Source organism: Gossypium arboreum, chromosome 10 (assembly GCF_025698485.1).
Source record: "Gossypium arboreum isolate Shixiya-1 chromosome 10, ASM2569848v2, whole genome shotgun sequence".
NCBI classification, from domain to species: Eukaryota; Viridiplantae; Streptophyta; class Magnoliopsida; order Malvales; family Malvaceae; genus Gossypium; species Gossypium arboreum.
Window position 1 is genome coordinate 54,076,138 of NC_069079.1, and position 22,503 is coordinate 54,098,640.

A 22,503-nucleotide genomic window follows, 5' to 3' on the forward strand; every position below is an offset into this window, starting at 1 on the left:
CTAGTCACACTATCACTATCTACTGTTTGGTACTGCTATGTTTTGGAATATCTTATGGCATGTATAGAATAGACTAGTAGTGAGAGGATATTTTGGTTAATGTATAGGACTACTCTTTCGTTTGTTGGTCATAGACCCTTTAATTTTGTATAAATTTGGATAGCCATGTGAAAATGGCTTGTATACACTTTGGCATGGTATCATAATCATTTTGTATGTTGTCCATTAAGAGATGCGGAAATGTTTGGAATCGATTAGCCCTTGGAATGGTTAATCGTGATCATCTTTGTGCCATGTATGCTAAAAGGGCTAGTTGAATCAAGGAAATTATGAAGTAGGTAAAATCTACCTTAAGGACAGAGGTTGACAGCTGCAGTGATGTGGAAGTGAAAAATCACTAAAAATAGTAGGAATGAAATTAAATAGTTAATAAATTATGTAAATGAACCTTGATGAATCTACTTTCATATGGAAGAAACGAAACGGTCATATGAGTTGTATGTTAAGAGATATTTAGGTTTTCGTAAAACAGGGCCAGAACGGTTTCTGGATTCCCTGTTCTGACTTTGGAAATTCATTGTAAATTAACCAGAGATAATTAGGGGTCATGCCATATATTTATAGATTTCCCTTTGAGTCTAGTTTCTATAGAAATAAACGACATCAGTATTGAAGACCTGTACAGGGAGATATCCAGGTCGTAATGCATGAAGGTCAGTGTAGTCACATCCTGTAACAGGGGAGACTTTAGCTAATAAACTGTACTAATTGGCTGGACCAAAAATTCTAGAAAAAAATTTGTAGATGCATATATGAGTCTAGTTTCAGGGAAAAATTACAAAACTGGTTTTCGAGTTTTGAAACTCAAGATATGATTTTTAAAGTGACAGTGATGCAGTTAGCCAACTGCATGGAAAATTTTTAAAATGGACTGCGGAAGTGAATGGTTTAAGCCGTTAACCCCTCGTGTCCGACTCCGGCAGCGGACTCGGGTACAAGGTGTTACAGGTACACTTGCCTACATCGTGATAATAGTTAGTTTCAAGAATGATTGATTATAAATATATAAAACTTATCACAAAAAATCACGCGATCATGTTTTTGGCGCCATTGCCAGGGAACTAAGATATTAGGAACACTCAATTTTTATTACTTTAGCCATTTATTTTCCTTACAATTTAATTTCATTTCATTTTTATTATTTATTAATTTAATTTTTCTTTCTCTTGGTAGGTTTTTATAGTTTATGATTAGAAGAAACCCGTCAGGACAACTACTTTTTGATGAAGAAATCAATCGTACAGTTCGCAGAAACCAAAGAAAAATAAGGCGAAGCGTAAGATACATAGAGAACGAGCAAGAGGATGATACTCAACCCCCAACCGAAGAGATGGCTGAAAACCAAGGTAATCAGCTACCTCCTGTAATTATGGTTAATCAAAATCCTACTCCATGCACTATGTATGATTACGCTAAACCTTCTTTAACAGGAACTGAATCGAGCATAGTTAGACCTGCTATAGCTGCAAATACTTTTGAACTAAAACCTAACACTATTCAAATGATACAGCAATTTGTTCAGTTTGATGGTTTGCAGGTTGAGGATCCCAACGTTCACTTAGTAAACTTTTTAGAACTATGCGATACATTTAAAATTAATGGTGTTTCTGATGATGCCATTCGTCTTCGGTTATTCCCTTTTTCATTGAGGAACAAAGCTAAACAGTAGTTGAACTCGTTACCACAAGGGTCAATTACTACTTGGGAACAAATGACCAAAAATTTTTTACTAAAATATTTTTCGCCAGCTAAAACAGCTAAATTACGTAATGATATCTCTTCGTTTGTGCATATGGACTTAGAAACTCTTTACGATGCATGGGAGAGATACAAGGACTTACTGAGAAGGTGCCCTTACCATGGGTTACCGCTTTGGCTACAGGTTCAAATGTTCCATAATGGCCTGAATCCTTCGACTCGATAAATGGTTGACGCAGCTGCTGGCAGAACCATCAATAATAAAACACCTGAAGATGCTTATGAGTTTATAGAGGAGATGTCACTGAATAACTATCAATGGCAAGTCATGAGGTCAAAACCAATGAAAACAGCCGGTGTTTATAACGTCGATTCAGTCACCTTGCTCTCTAATCAGGTATAACTCTTAAATAAAAAGATTGATGGTTTTCTTAGTTATTCACAGGTTCACCCAGTAATGCAGTGCGAAGCAAGTGGAGGTGGAGCAAGCCATTCGGAATACCAACTATATGGCCACAACATGGATAACGAGCAATTAAATTACATGAGTAATAATCCTCGATCTCAAAACAATCCATATAGTAACACTTACAATGCAGTTGGAGGAACCACCCAATTTCTCGTGGAGCTATCAAGGAAGTCAAAGACCACAACATCCTCCAGGCTTCCAACAACTACCCTGCCAACAAGAGAAGAAGCCAAACCTTGAAGAGATGCTGTCTAAGTTTATTTCAGTGTCAGAAACCCGTTTCCAGAACACTGAGACAGCACTTAAAAATCAACAAGTGTCGATCCAAGGGCTCAAAACTCAAATAGGACAGCTTTCCAAACTAATTTTAGAAAGACCACTAGGAAGTTTACCTAGTAACACCAAATCAAAAAAGCATGTAAAAGCACTTACACTAAGGAGTGGGAAAGTGTTAGCAGAATCTGAAAAGAAGCTAACACAAGAAGCCGTGATCAGCGAAAGGGGGAAAGAAAAACCCGAAAATAATGACAAATCAATTCCGAAAGAATATAAACCACCAGTTCCATACCCATCAAAATTGAAAAAAGACCGCATTGATGCACAATTCGGTAAGTTTCTTAAACTTTTTAAGCAATTACAAATCAACTTACCTTTTGTTGAAGCCATCTCGCAGATGCCTACATACGTAAAATTTTTGAAGGAGATTCTAACAAATAAAAGGAAGTTCGAGGACTTATCTACAGTAGAACTCAACGAGAAGTGCTTAGCCATACTCCAAAACAAACTACCAAACAAACTGAAAGATCCAGGAAGTTTTACTATCCCTTGCCTAATTGCTAGTCTGAATGTGGAGAAAGCATTAGCTGATTTAGGCGCTAGTATTAATTTGATGCCATATAAAATGTTCAAACACCTTGGTATTGGGGAACCTAAACCTACTAGGATGAGTATTCAATTTGACAATAGATTTGTTAAATATCCTAGAGGTATTATAGAAGACGTACTTGTGAAAGTAGATAAATTCATATTTCCTATTGACTTTGTTGTGCTTGACATGGACAAAGATGTAGAAGTGCCCTTAATTTTAGGGTGCCCATTTTTAGCCACTGCTAGGGCTGTAATGGATGTGGGTGACGGTAAATTGGTCCTTAGCGTAGGTGACGAGGAGATTATCTTTAAAATTTATGATGCTATGAGGTTTTCTAAGGGACAGGATAATTCATGTTATTTTATTGACTCTATTGATTACTACTCAAGACTCTTTTCAGGAAATTATACAGAAGGACACAGCGGAACCGTATCTAGCTCAAGTAGAGGAGACAGATGATGAACCTAATGAGCATTCTTCAAGGCAAGTAGAATATAAGGGCATTAAGATAAATGATGAACTTAAGCAAAAACACTCTATTGAATAGCCTCCCAAACTGGAACTTAAACAATTACCGAACCACTTGGAATACGCATTTATTGGAAATAATTCTACATTACCGGTTATTATTGCTTCTAACTTGCAACCCAAGGAGAAAGAGGAATTAATCCAAGTATTAAAAGAACATAAAAAGGCCATAGCTTGGAAAATTTCTGACATTAAAGGAATCAGCCCTTCTTTTTGCACCCACAAAATTTTGATGGAAGATGAATACAAACCGTGTGTGCAAGCTCAAAGACGACTGAACCCCAACATGAAGGAAGTTGTTAAAGCCGAGGTAGTTAAACTTCTAGATGCTGGAATTATTTATCCTATTTCTGACAGTTCTTAGGTAAGTCCAGTGTAGGTTGTCTCTAAGAAAGGAGGCATGACGGTTGTGACCAACGAGAAGAATGAATTAATCCCAACAAGGACAGTCACAGGATAGAGAGTTTGCATTGATTACAGGAAACTGAATGATGCCATAAGAAAATATCACTTCCCCTTGCCATTCATTGATCAAATGTTGGAACGATTATCCAGGTACACGTACTACTGCTTTTTAGACGAACTCTCTGGCTACTTCCAAATCCCAATAGCTCCTGAAGATCAAGAAAAGATGACATTCACATGCCCATATGGTACGTTCGCTTATCGTAAAATGCCTTTTGGATTATGTAATGCTCCTGCCACTTTTCAGCGTTGTATGATGGTCATCTTTGATGAACTCGTGGAAGATATCATGGAAATATTTATGGATGATTTCTCGGTATTCGATAACTCTTTCCATCTCTACCCTAAAAATTTAAAACGAGTTTTAATAAGATGTGAGGAAACGAACGTTGTGCTTAACTGGGAGAAATGTCACTTCATGGTTCAAGAAGTTATTGTATTAAGGCATAAAATTTCTAGTAAAGGGATAGAAGTAGACAAATCTAAAATAGAAACAATTGAAAAATTACCCCCTCCTAGTTCGGTTAAGGATATTAGAAGCTTTTTAGGACATGCTGGTTTTTATAGAAGATTTATTAAGGAATTTTCTAAAATAGCTAAGCCTTTGACTAAATTGCTAGAAAAAGATAAACCTTTTTAATTTCAATCAAAAGTGTTTAGAAGCATTTGATACTTTAAAGGATAAATTAATTAATGCTCCAATCATAATTACACCTGATTGGAACTTACCATTTGAATTAATGTGTGATGCGAGTGATTTTGCAGTAGGTGCAGTATTAGGAAGCATTTTCAACCTATCTATTATGCTAGCAAAACTTTGACTGCTGCACAAGAGAATTATACTACTACGGAAAAAGAATTGCTAGCTATGGTTTTTGCATTTGATAAATTTCGATCATATCTCATATTGTCTAAAGTTGTTGTTTACACTGACCATTTTGCACTTCGCTACCTTTTAACTAAAACTGATGCAAAACCTCGACTCATTCGATGGATTCTCCTATTGCAGGAATTTGACTTGGAAATTCAGGATAAGAAAGGAGCTGAAAATCTCGCGCCTGATCATTTTTCCAGGCTCGAGAACTATAATACCAAAGAACTAGATGAAGTTGAAATAAATGATTTGTTTCCTGAAGAACAATTTTTTGCTATATCTGACTCCGAGGTACCGTGGTTTGTAGACATAGCAATTTTTTAGCCGCTAACATTATCCCAAAAGGGTTAACACACCAGCAAAAGAAGTGATTCTTTAATGATGTGAAAAACTACTTTTGGGACGACCCCTTTCTTTTTCACAGATGTGCCGATCAAGTCATTAAAAGATGCGTTACAAGATCAGAAACATCAAAAATATTGGAACATTGTCACTCAGGACCAACTGGAGAACACTATGGTGGAACTAAGACTGCACATAAAATACTTGAATCAGGTTTTTATTGGCCCTCGTTATTCAAAGACGCTAACAGATACGTTACTTTATGCGATAAATGCCAACGGACAGGTAACATATCTAAACGAGAGGAAATGCCTCAAAACTATATGCTTTCATGTGAAATATTTGACGTTTGGGGTATCGATTTCATGGGCCCATTCCCCAGTTCATTTGGGAATAAATACATCTTAGTAGCAGTTGATTATATGTCCAAATGGGTGGAAGCCCAAGCTCTACCTACTAATGATGCTAGAGTGGTAGTACGTTTCCTTAAGAAACTCTTCTCAAGATTCAAAACACCTAGAGCAATTATCAGTGACAGGGGCACTCATTTTTGTAATACAAAATTTGAAAAAACTCTTAAGAAATACGGAGTTCATCATAGAATAGCCACCCCATACAATCCTCAAACTAATGGACAAGTCGAAGTGACAAACCAAGAAATCAAACGGATCTTTGAGAAAATAGTAGAATCGAACAGAAAAGATTGGGCAATGAAAGTAGATGATGCTTTATGGGCTTACAGAACTGCTTTTAAGACCCCCATAGGGACATCACCTTATAGACTTGTTTATGGAAAAAGTTGTCATCTACCATTCGAACTAGAGCATAAAACTTTTTGGGCTATTAAATTTCTAAACTTGATCCCAAACTTGTAGGAAAAAATAGGTTGATGCAGCTGAACGAACTTGATGAGTGGCGAGCCAATGCATACAAAAACACACGCCTATACAAGGAAGAAACAAAGCGGCGCCATGACACTCGTTTAAAGCAGCGAAAACAATTTGAAGTTGGCAATCTTGTCCTACTATACAACTTAAGACTCAAATTGTTTCCTGGGAAACTTAAATCGCGATGGTTAGGACCTTTTGTAATTCAATCTATTCTTCCATAGAGGTAAGTCACCCATCACACGGTACTTTCAAAGTAAATGGACATCGTCTCAAACTTTATAATGATGAGAATTTTAAAGACGATGGAGAGGAGCTACTACTCCACAAACGGCCCTGAATCAACCAATAAGGTCACATCGAGATTAGACTATAAATAAGCGCTTCTCAAGAGGCAACCCGAGTACTAACGGTTTTAAATTATTTAAATTTCAAATTTTAAACATCTAGGTCACTAACAGAGTCTTTGAGCACAGGTTCCCAATTCCACACGGCCAATTACACGGCCGTGCTTCAGGCCGTGTGACAACTACAGACTGAAACATGACTGTGCGATACGATCGTGCGAAAATAGGGTAAAAGTTATCTTTCCCAACACAGGATGCTATAAGTGGCCGCAGGTGTGATGTAACACCCCGTACCCGAGTCCGTTACCGGGGTCGAACACAAGGTGCACACCGACTTAACTTAATTATTTTCACAGTCCATTTAAAAATTTCCAGACAAGCTGGTTACTGCATCACTATCGCCTTAAAAATCATATCTTGAGCATAAAAGCTCAAAAATCAGTTTCGTAATTTTTCCATGAAACTAGACTCATATGTCCATCTACAGATATTTTTCTAGAATTTTTGGTTGAGCCAATTAGTACAGTTTATTAGTTAAAGTCTCCCCTATTACAGGGATCGACTACACTGACCTTCGTGCATTACGACTTGGATATCTCCCTGTACAGGGCTTCAATACAGATACCGTTTGTTTCTATAGAAACTAGACTCAAAGAGAAATCTATAAATATATGGCATGACTCCTAATTATCTCTGGTTAATTTACAATGAATTTCCAAAGTCGGAACAGGGAATCCAGAAACCGTTCTGGTCCTGTTTCACGAAAACCTAAATATCTCTTAACATACAACTCATATGACCGTTTCGTTTCTTCCATATGAAAGTAGATTCATCAAGGTTCATTTACATAATTTATTCACTATTTAATACCATTCCTACTATTTTTATTGATTTTTCAAATCCACACCACTGCTGCTGTCAGCATCTGTTTTCAGGTAAACTTTACCTATTTCGTGGTTTCCATGGACCAACTAGAGTTTTGTCATACATAGGTTCACCTATGATCATATTTAGCCATTCCAAAGGCTGATCATTGCCCAACACTTCCATTCCAGTCCATAGTCACATCATGAAACCATATATCCATACATAAACACAAATGGTCTAATGCCATACTCCACTTCTACGAGCCATTTTCGCATGGCTGTACACACATACATCATAAAACGTACTTGAAAAACAACAAAGGGTAGTCCTATACATGCCATATCCAAAGTTCAACTAAAGAGTACCAAAAGGGCTTTGATAGTGTGGATGACTTCGACTTCGATGATCCCGAATCCGATGCTAACGAACAAAATCTAGAAAACAAAGAGCCAAAGCAACGGGGTAAGCAATTTAATGCTTAGTAAGTTTCAAGTAATGAAATCGGCTTTGACTAAGTATTACGTTCACATAGCTAAATGAATCACTTTATTAATACACATTCTCATAATCATATTAATACACATTCTCATAATCATACTTACTTCACACTTCATCATCATAAACACACACAAGGTATCAACCTATCTAAGAGCCGAAGGTTCGTTAGTCGATTGAACGAACACTATTTCAAACGAATCGACTTTTCCGATGCACATGTAAACATACCTTCTCGTATGGGTTTTTCGATATTAATTGAATTTATTACAGCACCAAAACGCTCACCTTCAAACCGAGTTTCTTCAGAATTTAGCGGATATAACCACAAGCACAATTGCCTTCGGTCTTAACCGGATTTGGTAACTTGCACAAATGCCTTGGTCTTAGCCGGATATATCAACTTCATACGAATGCCTTGGTCTTAGCCGGATATAACAACTTCATACGAATGCCTTGGTCTTAGCCGGATATAACAACTCGCATAAATGCCTTGGGACTTAGCCCGGTATCATTCAAATGCTCATGTACACATATATCAATAATCACGACACATCCATATTTCATTTTCGTTACTAAGGCTCAAACACAAAACATTTATCAAACCTTTCCGATTTCGGCTCAATAGCCACACACAAAGAGCATGATTTCAATTGACTTTACAACGTAGTCCCTACGCACATTCGGCTATCCGCCATAATATGACAAATCATTTCAATATAATTCAAGTAGGGTCATTACTCAAGACTTACCTCGGACGTGGTCGAGCGATTTAACTGCTATTCGACTACTTTTTCCTTCCCTTTATCGGATTTAGCTCCCTTTGCTCTTGAGCTTAATTTAACAAATAAATTGATTTAATCATTTGAGCATCAAAAAGAGGAATTCAAGGTACTTAGCCCACATATATTCATTAGACCTTAAATTCACATATGTACGAAAATCACGAATCAAACTCAACACATTAGTTAGTACTCTTCCTTAGCCGAATTTTCTAAGTCAAGATAAAGCCTTCAACATGCTTACTCATGGCCGAACAACACATCAACCTAGGTACTCATTCATGTGGCCGATTATGCATGTTGGTGTTGAGGCCAATTACATGTTTAACACCACACATGAATGGCATACATTTTACTAACTAATGCATTACATATTGTAGCTCAATACACATCATCATTAACTTCATAACGAAACATCATCACAAGCAAATATATACCTTGAAATAGTATATATGTCATGCCAATACATCATGTGCAAACATATATACATATAGGTGCAAGGGCCGAATCTCAAGTTGCTTATATCCAAATATAAACACATATCCAAAGCTCAAATCTTACCTACCATGCAATATGCATGAATCATACTTATGGATATACCATGGCCGAATACACCACAACACCATACCGTTTCAATTTGGTCATGGTTAATCAAAGAACTTAGTGTCTCACTCAAAAATGCTAAAAGAAAATCCAAGAGTCCTCAATCCCCCATCACATGTATCATTATCAAGCTTCATATTTAGCATGCAATGGCATTAACACAACATCCACCTTGGCGAATATCATTCCCATGACATAGCAAAGATTTGAACCATGGGCTAATAAGAACATCAAGCTAGCAACTAAAACATACATGAATCTCATGGCACAACCTCAAACATACCTTAATCTTGATGCAAGTATAGCCAAACCTCTTCCTAATCCTCTTCCAAACCAAACATGAAGCAAAAACTCCCTCTTCTTCCTTAGAATTTTCGGTCAAGAGAGAATGAAAAGGATGAACAAATTTTTTTTGTTTTCTTTCTTACCCACACGGCAATGGGGAGGGGGAGAAGCCTTCACACACACATTTTTTTTTCCATACTCCTTATTTTATTTATTCCAACATAACCCACTTACAAAACATGTTTCATGACATGTTTTGCCCATCCCCCTTTGTCATGGCCAGCCACTAGTTCTTAAATGGGGAAATTTGACATGCAAACCCCTCACTTTTTGCATGCATGATCAACTAGTCATCACACATTTCCCCATCATACTTTCAAAGTTTACTACTAGGTCCTTTCTAGTGAAATTCACATTTATAACTTTAAATCAAAACATCAAAAATGTCACACATGAGTTAACACACATTATAGGCATCAAAATAAATTTTAAATTATTTTTATGCCTTAGTTTTGTGGTCCCGAAACCACATTCCGACTAGGGTCGTTTTAAGGCTGTCACACGTGATACCTGGCAGTGGTCAAATCTGCCAAATGAACACGGGTGTACGACACGCCCGTGTCTAGCACCCATTGACAACACTGTCAAAACAACATGGGCATGCGTAGGGCTACACGATCGTGGGAAAAGCAAACGACATCACACACAGTTGTGTAACATGATCATGTAGCCACACAGCCTATACACATGGGCGTGCCCTAAGGCCGTGTGATGACACCTCACTTCGCAACAAACACAGGCGAGACACGATCCACACGGGCGTGTGAACCGGCCGTGCCACTTGAAAAATTGCATTATCTATCTTATTTTATTTTTCTTTTATTAATTTTGAAGATTCTTTTGTTTTTAAACACAGTTTATCTTTATGATTACTATCAAATTATTCCCCCAATTCTCCTTTTGTCTTTCAGAATCATGTTTGTCTTCCAACTTTATTTCCAACAACTCGCTCTCGCTAATCCAGGAATTTCATCCATTCTTAATACAGAAAGTTTCACTTCTCTCCCTATCTTGTTTTTATATTCTTATATCTATCTTTGTACATTGAGGGCAATGTACATCCTAAGTGTGGGGGGTATTCATTTCCCTATCAAAAAAATCCCTGAATGACTGTCGTGTTCTCTTGAAAAGCTCTCATATCATTTTTAGGATAAATTTTGATTGATTTATAATTTTGATTGATATATCCTAAACTAAAACATAGGCATTTATGCATTGATTGTTTAAACTTTAAGACATTAGAGAGTCAAGCATGATAAGTTGATTTTCAAGAATTTAAAATTTTAGGTTGTTTCCCCAAAATTTAGGTATTACTTTGAGTTGGAACTCACAAGTTTGAAACATCAAAAAACTAGAATTTTTGTGAGATTTTTGACCCTTTTGAGCATCTATTAATTCTTTCATGCTCACTTCTATTATTCCTTTGAGTGCATCAGTATTGAACTGTTATTCTAGAACTTGCTTGATTATACATGTCAAGACCACGCCATTTGACTTGATATGTCAAAATGGTTAAGACACTTAGGATTAACCCACTCATGCCATGAAAAGCCTAGCTTCACGATTAACCCCTAGTAAACCCACTTGAGCCAAACAAACCATTTCTTGTATTTCCCTTAATATTAACCCTTAACCCATTATTGTTGAAATCCCCTAAATTAATTTGATCCCCATTTTTGTTGAGATTTGAATTGAAATAGTTGCTTAACTATGTTTTATTCTATTTTGTAATTTAACTTGTTCTTAAAAAATAAAAATAAAAATAAAAACGTATACATAATAGTAGTAGTAATCTTTTGTTTTTGAGCTTAAGTATTTAAATTCCATATTCTGAGAAGAAGCTCTGTTGTACACAAGTGATATTAAATCTTTTTCTAGTTAAGTGATTTTTCAATTCAATCTCGATTCTAAATTTTGCTTTCAGCCTGTGACCACAACCCCTAACCAAGCCTCATTACAACCCTCTAAAGACCTTTTGATTGATGTATCATCTCAATTTATAGTGGTGGAGATTTGATTTTCATGCAAGCCTATGGTAATGACTTTTCATTATTGACTATTGAGTGCTTCATTTATTGTCCTTAAACACCTTGAGTGATTTGAGTGAATCTTTAGTGAGGATGTAAAACTCCGTGACATTTTGAATACAAGGTAATTACTTAGATGAGGCGAGTCACCTATATTTTCAGAATAAAATGCTCAACTTGGAATGATTGAAACTGTGATGTTCTTTTAGTTGAATTTTCAATGTATGATTACCTATGGATTATTTTGAGATATTATCGATAGAAATTATAAATTGAGAAGAATTTATTTTGATTATGAGTTGAGAATTTTTTGCTTCAGGACAAGCAAATGCTTAAGTGTGGGGGTATTTGATAAACCGTAATTTATACATATTTTTACCCCATGTTTAACGCATTTTATGGATGATTTCTCATTAGAATTGGTGAATTCGATGCTCCTAATGCTTTAATTTCATGTTTCATACTTAGGAGAGCATAGGAGAACGAAAGGAACGAGAAACAGGCCAAAAATAGAGAAAAATGGGCCAAAGTACGAATTCAACATGATCTGGACCTCCTCACACGGGCAGGCCACACGGCTGTGTTAATTTGGCAGATTCGAAGCACGACTCAACGGGCGTGTTCCTGCCAAGCCCAAGTTGAGTCCAATTCAAAAAAGGCCAATTTTGAGGGCTTCTAGGCATTCTAAAGCCTATAAATACACCCTAGAGGAGGAAAGTAAGGGGACACACAGAAAGGAAGGAAGGAATTACTCGAAGAAAGCCAATTGATCCATCTCAGAAGCCGGTTTCATCATCAAGACTGAAGATCTCCCCTCAACTTCCCTTCAGGAGTTTTGGGTTTTCTTTATGTTTTGTATTCGCTATTCTTCTGAGATGTTTTCCTTTTTAGTTATGAACTAAATCCCCTAAATACCTAAGCAGAATGAAACCGAAGACGAATCTTGTTATTATTTTTTGAATTGTATGATAAATATTTAACTTGTTCTTAATTATGTGTTCTTAATTCTTGTTTTGATATCCCAGGATACTAATTCAAGATAAGCTCTTATTCAGAGGAGGAATAGACCCTGTCTAAGAGTACATTTTTCATAATTAAGCGGAGTTGATTGCGCACCTAGAGATAGGGTGACAAGATTTTGTCGGATTAGGGTGAAACCTAATAGGGGGATCCATAGATCGAGTTAATGCAACCCTAGAGTGTTAATTAGAGAAAATTCTCAATTATTCAATCTAGGGATTAGACGTTATTAGTCTTGAATAGGGATAATAACATAACTTAGGGATCTCTACGGAACAAGTTAAATGAATAAATCATCCGATTCGGAGCCAGAATAACAAGTACAGTCTAGGTGGATTTTTCCTTAGGTATTGTCTTAATTCAATCATTTTCCAAAAGTAATCCCCCAATTCCATTCTCTGTGAATTCTTAGATTAGTTAATTAGTTAGTTAAAACAAAACCACCTTATTTTTTTGGTTAGATAATAAAAAGACAGTCATTACTAGTACTTTTAGTTCCTTTGGGTTCGACAATCCGATCTTGCTAAAACTATACTATTGTTCAATAGGTACACTTTCCTACATCGCGATAATAGTTAGTTTCAAGAATGATGAATTATAAATATATAAAATTTATCACACACAATCACGCGATGAATGCCCCCTCTCACTTTTTTCCAATTTTCATTTCTTTCTCAATATTTTTCTTTCCATTTTTGCAAACAACCACCACCTTTCCTCGAAAACACTTTTGTTCCTCCACCATGAACCAAACAACCTTACACCAATCACCACCTCTCGTGGCCATCACACCTCTTCTTTTCTCAGCTTTCTCCTCCCATCGCCGTCATGAGCACCGCCGTGCACCACTGCAAGTCCACTTCCTTATCCACTTCTTCTTCTATTTTCTTCTCTTCTCCTTAGTAAAACCTCCAAAATCCACCACTGTTGGACCACCATCGAACATAGCATCACCATCGTCAGTCTGCCACCACAGTTGCCACCGTTGCCAGTGATCAAAATCTTTTTTTTTCTTTTTCTTTTCCTCTCCTTGTGTTGATTCTCACTTTGAATTAATCAAACTTATTCTTTTATCTCAATGATGCTTCCTAGATTACTCTATTCTCCAAAATTCCCCCATCTCAATTCATCGTTCGATTTGAATTAATTAAGTGTAAGCATGGATCATTTTTAAGTCATAAGAATCCTTCTCATAGTATTTTGTTTACACGGCCGAATGGTATAGTGCCATGAGTCATAGTGGTATTTTAGTAATATTAATTATTTTTCTACTATAATACTAATACTAAATCATATTATTTTGAAGAGCCAAACAATATTGTAGGGGAGACCCCTAACTTCTCAACAAAAATTATCCTTTCAAAAGTTTTAGATCGCAAACGTAAGCAATGAGACTATTTGAGATAGACCTCTAAACTGACGAAATGTTTCCAAAGATCCATATTAATATATGTTAATTATGTGATAGATCGTCTTGTGAGGTATGTAACACCCTTAACCCGTATCCGTCTCCAGCTTAGGGTTATAGAGCCTTACAGTACATATGAAACATTTAAACATACATTTCAAACATTATCATAAACACATTATAATCCAATCTTTCGCATACATATTGTCCCTAAATCAAGCCCTCGAGGCCCTAAAAACATCTTAGAAACAATTCAGGACTAAATTAGAAACATTTGTAAAGTCTAAGAAAAAGTTAGAAAATTTTGACTAAAGGGGTCACACTGCCGTGTGGTTGTAAACTGAAAAATATATAGATTTTTCCTATATAATTCGTCACCTTTTTACTTAAATTTGTTGTTAAAACCAAGTAATTTCTTAATAAATTAATGAATGTATGAAAATATGAAATTGGGACATAGAAATTATAAAAATGTGATTTTATGCTTTATTATATAGTTTTCATGCGAAAATGGCTTCTTTTATATTAATTTGAGCATATTATATTTTCATGCTATAAAGTGGGTAATAAAATATAAAGTTATATTTAATAATTTATTTTAATATATTTCATTAATAAATTGAGTTTAATTAATTAAGTAAATTGATTAATTAAAGTGGTTAAATTATTTTCTTTGGTCCTCAAAATTATCTACTATTTTTGGACAGGTCTGAGATCTTTATTTTTATTACAAAACAATCCAAATGGAGGACCAAGTCAACCTAAAAATTGACTGCATGTGGATGTTCATAAATCAAATTTTGGTTTAATTACACAAGGCCCTTGAAGAGTTGAAGAATTCAGATATTTACTCGAAGATTTGCAATTGACTGAGTCCTAATCTTGATGATGTTGTGGCACTTAAATCAAGCAAAAATCAGCCACATTTCCACAAATCATGGCTGACCACCCTTGGAGGAATTTTCAAAAGTGGACACTCCTATTTTTAGCAAGCTAGCTCCCTTGCCTCACCTATAAATAAGACCCCATTTCTCACTTTTCTAATCATCCTATATTCATTCATCATTCTCTCCTCTCTCAACTCTTTTAGCTTTCTTTCTCCCTCACGCCTATCATCATCTTTGCATAAGGATTTTCAGAAAATTAGCCTCTTAAAGAGTCCTTGATCGGCCACCTCAGAGAGCCATCAGCAAAGGAGGAAAGCGAAGGAATGAATGAGCCCTCGTCAGTCAGAGTCTTGGGTGACAACCACTTTGATTTGAGTTTAATCTTTCTTTTCTTTTATTTAATTCAAGAATGTTTTCTATGTGTTCATTGTTCTTGTTTACAACAATGATAGCTTAATTTTATTTAAGTTAGAATGATTGCTTTGATTAAATAATAATTATTTGATTCATGCTTATAATGTTTGTACCTTAATCAATCATGTTTTCAAATAAAATCAAGTTTGTATTTCATTCATACGTGATTGAAATGCACCTAAATTAGCTGAGCAATCCTAACCAGACGACGCTAATGGATGCGTAATTGAAATGTGCATGCTCAATTTAGATCCTAACCCGATTAAATTGCAAGTTGCATAACAACCCTAACCAGGCTTTGTTTTCTGCATAGTTTTTAGATTTGTGTGATTAAACTGTTTCAAACCTAACACGTCCCTGTTACCTCGCACAAATACTAAGAAACCTTTAGTAAATAAGGATCAGTAAAATGTGTATTTACTAAGTAAAGGATTTCAAAAGGACCTAATGTGATTTCCAAACTCATAAAATATTGAATTACCATGGAATGTTTTTCTGAATATTGATAAGCATGTTGATAATAATTTGAATTTAATTAAAGTAATTGTCCTAGCTTATTTATGTTATAATTGTTGCTTATTGTGTTAATTCTGCTAAAATCTATTACATTCATATAGTTGCACGTTAGGATAAATAACATTAGGGATCATTGCATCTAGATTAATTTTACATAATTTTAATCAATACTTCCAAATTAATTGTGTTTCTATTTACCAAGTTGTTAATAATATTTTTATAATTGAGTGACTTAGCATGAATACAATCCCTATGGAGATGATAACTTGATACTTATTTATTACTTGATAACGACTATGTACAGTTGTACAAATCCGAGCGTTATAGTGGTTAGGCCGTGTACATCACACAACTGAGACACACACCTATGTCTTAGGCTGTGTAACCTTTGAAAGAGGAACACACGACCGTGTCCTCACCCATGTAACACTTTGAGTAGGGTCACACGCCCGTGTGACAGGCCATGTGTTAGGTCGTGTAACTAAGTAACTTGCATGCAATAGAACCTATAGGGGACACATGGCCATGTCGCTAGGTTGTGTGTCACACACAACTTAGTCACATGCCCGAGTCTCAAGCTGTATGGACATGAATTTACCCAAATTCAAGCCATTTCCAACACTAAAACATGCATGAATGTATTGGTCTTTTATGCACATAATCAAGACCACAAAACTTTATCAAAACATGCATATAATGACCAATTCAATAGACCTAAAACAATAAACCAATATGCCATTCAACATGTTAACTTAATTAAACATGCATACTTTACTACTTCTCATTCATCAACTGTTAACTTCAAAAACTTACCAAACATGACATTACTTGACCATATTCAAAATAGTTCAAAACATACCAAATAAGCCATTCCAAGCATGTATCATAAGATAGCTATAATAACATAATTTGGCAAGCATCGAAAGGTATCAACCAAAACAACATTTACATACCAAAATCATCAACTAAATACCATTACACGTCCACCTATACATGCCACTATAACCTCAGCCAAAACATCAAAAACTGCCTATATTTATGCTGGATAGTATGATAGATTTTCGACGAGCTTCTCACCTGATTGTGCTTCCAATAATTTATAGAACATAGGAAAGAAAACTACGTAAGCACATTATGCTTAGTAAGTTTGCATAAAGGCAACTTAACTACTGAACATATAAGAATAAACAACTAAACATAATTTTCATTATATCTTAAGCTAACTTTCGTTTTCTATTTGTTATACCTTTCATGGTTAATTGATGTAGCTTTCCATATACATATATATATATATATATTTCCATACGACTATTTCACCTAAACATTTCTTGTAACATCCCAAAATTCTTGATTCATTAATTTTGTTCATAAGTAAGTATGTGCTGCAGTGGTTAAGTAATTTGCGGTGTGAGTGTCATGAGGTCATGAGTTCGAGTCTCGATATGAGTACCTTGGACTATTTTATTTTGTCAATAGTCTTGTTGGACTGTGTTGTAGAGGAAGTTGGGTTTGTTTAAAACTATAGAAAGTGACGGGATAAATATAAGAGTTAGTAGGTAATGGTTGGTTAGGATTTCTTTTATTATTTTATTGTTTTTTTATTTTTTGTTATTCTATTATTTCTTTTGTTTTAAAAAAAGAGGAAATACACCAAAATCCCTCCCTTGTTACACGTTTACTTTTTTTCCCCACATTATATTTTATTTTTCCCACAATATTGTTTCGTCTTTTTTTTTTCACATGAGTTGGGTAGCAAAAAATTTTCTTTTGGATTTTTTATCTTTAGTTTCTTACTTTCGTTGTTCTTTCTATTCAAGCGCGATAGTGGTGTTCGATTATGTAAGTTTCGTCTCCTTATCTTTTGCTTCTTGGTTTTCGATTGTGTTGAGGTGTGGAGGGTTTTGTATTGATGATAACTGATTGATTGGTTTTAGGTCAAATTCACGAAGCAAACAATTCATCTGTTAATTAAGATTCGTGCGGGTGCTACCTGCACGGAAGGGTAAGTACTTTAAATGGTTATGAGCGCAATCTTTTGGGTGAATTTGCTTATGGTTGCATTATAGTTGAGTGGTTACTCAATAAACATTGAGGAATAAAGATTGATTCTGAATGTTTTATTGCAATTTTTAGGTTCCGGATATCTCGCGGGAGCGTTTGCATCAAAATTAGGCCAGGAGTGTAACAAAAACATGAGAAATTAGTGATCGGCGAAAGCTAAAAATTGGGCTTGTTGACGGCACACTGCTGTGTGAGAGGCCATGTGTGAGGTCGTGTGTGACATAAGGCCTAGGCCATTTTGGGCCGTGTGGGCCACACAGGCAATGCCATTTTCGGGCATGTGGGCTCAAATTTTTGAATTTTTCCCTAGGGTCGTACACGTTGTTTTGGTCGACTGTGGGCCTTTTGTAGGGTCGGTATGTGTTATTATAAGCCCTAAAGCATGGAAACTGCTAATTTGTCAATATGAACTAGAGTAGACAATACGTAAACACATGTAATGATATGTGATGTTTGAACTGTTATGTATAAGCATGTTTAGTATTTGTTATATGAGTATGCATGTGACTTACGTGCTGTATCTGTTATTTTGATTTATCTGATATTCTATATGTATCTGGTTATGGGTCAGGGTTTGTATTATGAGGAGGAAGTGTTATGTTTCAGGTAATATCTCACCATTATACTGGCAGCACTGTTGCAAATATTCTGAAAAGTGTTGTATAGATACTATGTGGTGTGTAGGGCTGGGTGGATGTTTTATACCCCACGTGGTGTGTTGTGATGGTTGGGGGTTGTGTGTATAGGATGGGGTAGGATTATGCATATTTGTATTTGTATGATTTTGTATAAATTTGATTATGCAAAAGATTTTACATCTGTATCTGTTCTGCCATGAGATTGAATTTGACTTCTATTTTTATATATATCGTTACACACTGAGTTGTCAAAACTCACTCTCTATTTGTCTGTTCTATTCAGGTAACCCTTAGAATTAGGTGGGTCAGTGCGATAGAAGCTCAGATGTGACCACTTTTCCGTAAAATTTCATTTTCATAAAAATTTTCTTTATTTTTTTATTTTTTTAAGAGTTTGTAATTTTGGCACTCTTTGGACTTTTTGGGACTGTTTTTGGTTTTGGCTTTCTATTGTAGCGACTAATAAAATGGTATTTCTAAAAGCTACAACTTTGCTAAAATAACGGTCTTCAAAGTAAAATTTTGAATTACCAAAAATATAACGCTTTATGAAACTCTACTGCAAAATACTTGTTTGAATTGGTAGGCGTAAACGAACAATGATTTTAAATTAAATAAGTATATCAACATGTTTTCGAAATAAATCAGGCTTACTAAGTAACAACGATTTACGATGATTTACAAATAACAAGGAAGTCGCTTTATAAATTTTCTTCGTAATGCTACTAAATTCGACCATAATATATAGGCTAGGTTTGGATTGTTACATTTAGTGGTATCAAAGCCACGTTACAAAACTTGCGCTATGAAATTTTGGGTTCAAAATTTTGTTGTAAAAACGGTTTCTGAGTAAAGTTTTTGGTTTTTTTTTAAAAGTAGGTATGTGGTACACTGAGTCTCCGGCGCCAATCCTGTAAGTACTTCTAACTTATATATACTTTAGTTAGAAAACTCTGAAATGACTTAAACTGCATTAAGTTAGTTAAAGACTGAAATTTCTGAACTTTATGAAGCATAATATACTGCTAATAAATACTAAATTTGATTTATAAAACTTCATAATATAGATAAAACTTTGAATACGATGAGTGCTTGTGGAACACATGGTCATGGTACTTACCAGTGAGGCGAGTACCGTAGAGGGACTCGGGCTAAGTCATCCTGTGACAGCCCAAAATTGACCCTAGTCGGGAAGTGGTTTTGGGACCGCTAAACCGAGTCACCGAAATGTTTGAACGTAATATTTATTGTCTAGAATATGTATTTATGAATGTGTGAAAATTTCAAGCTTCGATTTAGTCGATTGCATGTGAATTCAGTTATTAGGACTTGTGTGACACTTTTGAAATGTGATAGGCTAATCTATAAGGACCTAATAGTGCATGTAATCAAAGGGGGACTTGCATGTCAAATTTCCCCCTAATAGCTAGTGGCCGCCATGACAAGGATTATGGGTAAAACATGTCATAAAACATGTTAGGACAATGGTGTATGTAAGAAAAAATAAAATAATGAGCATGGGAATTTAATAATGAAAAGGAACAAAAAAAGAGAATGGTGAGTGTCCCCCCTTGCCGTGAGTTGAAGAAAAGAGAAGAAAAATTTGTTGTTCATCCTTTTTTCATTTCTTTGAGTTGAAATTCTAAGGAAGAAGGAAGGGTTCTTGCTTCATGCTTGGTTTGGAAGAGGATTAGGAGGAGGTTTGGCCATACTTGTGTCTAGATTAAGGTATGTTTGAGGTTGTGCCATGAGATTCATGCATGTTCTTAGTTGCTAGCTTGAGTTCTAATTAGTCCATGGTTCAAAACTTTGCTATATCATGGGGATGATATTCGCCAAGGTAGATTTTGTGTTAATGTCATTGCATGCTAAATATGAAGCTTGTTAATGATACATGTGATGGTGGATTGATGACTCTTGGATTTTCTTTTTAGCATTTTTGAGTAAGACATTAAGTTTTGGAATTGATGGAATGGAGAGTATGCTTAAGTTGTGTTATGAACAACTATGTGTTAAATCGAGGTTTGCTAAGCTAGCTATTAAGGTGAAGTGTAATGTTAGTGATTGATTAATAGTGTATATACATGTATGCATATTCGCCATCACATTAAGAGCATAGGTGATGATGAGTCTATGCTTTGTACATTCGACCATATATGTATATATGCATGTGTGATTGGATTATTGATAGTAGGGCTATAGCATATGGTTATGAGCCGAATAGCTAAGAGCATGAGGTAGCAAGATAAAAATTTTACCATGCCGTTCCGTATGTCATAAAATCATTAAATTGTGAATATCAATATGTGTAGCAAAGCGGTTGAATGAGTTAATTTATTTGTTTAAGCTCAAGATCCTAAAGGAGAGGCGCCCAACAAGGGAAATCGAAGGTCATCGAGTAGCCGACTTGGAATTATTTTACACCACACAAGGTGGGTCACTAAGCATATATTTTGTATTGATTTAAATAGACATAATGTCTATGTAATTATGCCGAAAGGAATGATAAATTTATATACATGTATGTATGTGGTGATGAAAGTATTGAATGAAAAGAAAAGAGGTGAGATGTATTGAGTTGTTGATTTCGGCACTAAGTGTGCGGGTATAAACATTTGTGATCATGAGAATGGCACTAAGTGTGCGGGTTTAAAATTTGTACAGCACTAAGTGTGCAAGTTTGATCATATAGCACTAAGTGTGCGAGTTGATTATATAGCACTAAGTGTGCGGACTCACTATATGCTTTTGAATCACTATTGACACTGAGTGTGCGACATTATTGAGTCGATCACGGACAGCGGATCGGGTAAGTACCTTGAGTTCATGGCTAATAGGCGCTATGTTTATATTTGGAGTTGAGCTTGGTAAGTTTCAACCTATGTGACAATTTAAATTGAAGTCACGTATATAAGAATTATCGTGGAATAAGTGAAAGGTCATGTAGATGTATGATTGTAACGAAAACAAAATGGTGTATAAAATGCTTCAAATATCCTATTGATTAGTATATGGGATGTGAATGTGTAACTTGGTATGAGATTGAATCGAAGGTCTAAGGAACTATGGTATAGTTCGGTTTGAATGGAGTAATTAGCCTCGCTCCATTTTGTTTCCTCTTGCGATAATGTTATTAATGGTTGGTAGTGCATTGCTTATGACTTACTGAGTTATATACTCATTCGGTGTTTGCTTGTCACCTATTTTAGGTTTCTTGGACTCGACTTTTTGCGTATTCGGGACCGTCATCAAGTCATCACACCGCTAACAACTTTTGGTATTTTCTTCGTAGTTGGTCTAGGAGTACATTTCGGCATGTATAGGCTGTTATGCTTTGTTGAAATTTGGTATGTAAACTTTTAGCCATGCGAAAATGGCGTAAATGTTTGGTTGGAATTGGTTTTGTGATGTTTGGACACAAATCATGGTTATAATTTGGGACATGCATGATGAATTATTAGTTAAATCAAGGAAAAGTCATGAAATAGGCATAGTTTGTTTTAGTAATAGATGCTGATAGCAGCAGTGGTGAGAATGTGAAAAATCACTAAATATAGCAGGAGTGGAATTAAATAGTGAATAAATTATGTAAATGAGCCTTGATGAATTTAATTTCATATGGAAGAAACGAAACGGTCATATGAGTTGTATATTGAGAGATATTTAAGTATTCGTGAAACAGGGCCAGAACGGTTCCTGGATTCCCTGTTCCGACTTTGGAAATTCATTATAAATTAACCAGAGATAATTAGGAGTCATACCATATATGTATAGATTCCTATTTGAGTCTAGTTTCTATAGAAATAAACGGCATCAGTATTGAAGCCCTGCACAGGGAGATATTCAAGTTGTAACGCACGAAGGTCAGTGTAGTCGACCCCTGTAACATGGGATATTTTAAC

The 22,503-nt window shown here is 35.5% G+C and overlaps 1 non-coding gene across 1 annotated transcript; it reads right to left on the minus strand.

Moving 5' to 3' along the window:
• Positions 1-1,819: 1,819 nt before the first annotated feature.
• LOC128282784 (small nucleolar RNA R71) lies at positions 1,820-1,926 on the minus strand. The gene has a single exon (XR_008273138.1). It is a non-coding gene; the product is annotated as a small nucleolar RNA R71 (small nucleolar RNA).
• Between the last annotated feature and the right edge of the window lie 20,577 nt (positions 1,927-22,503).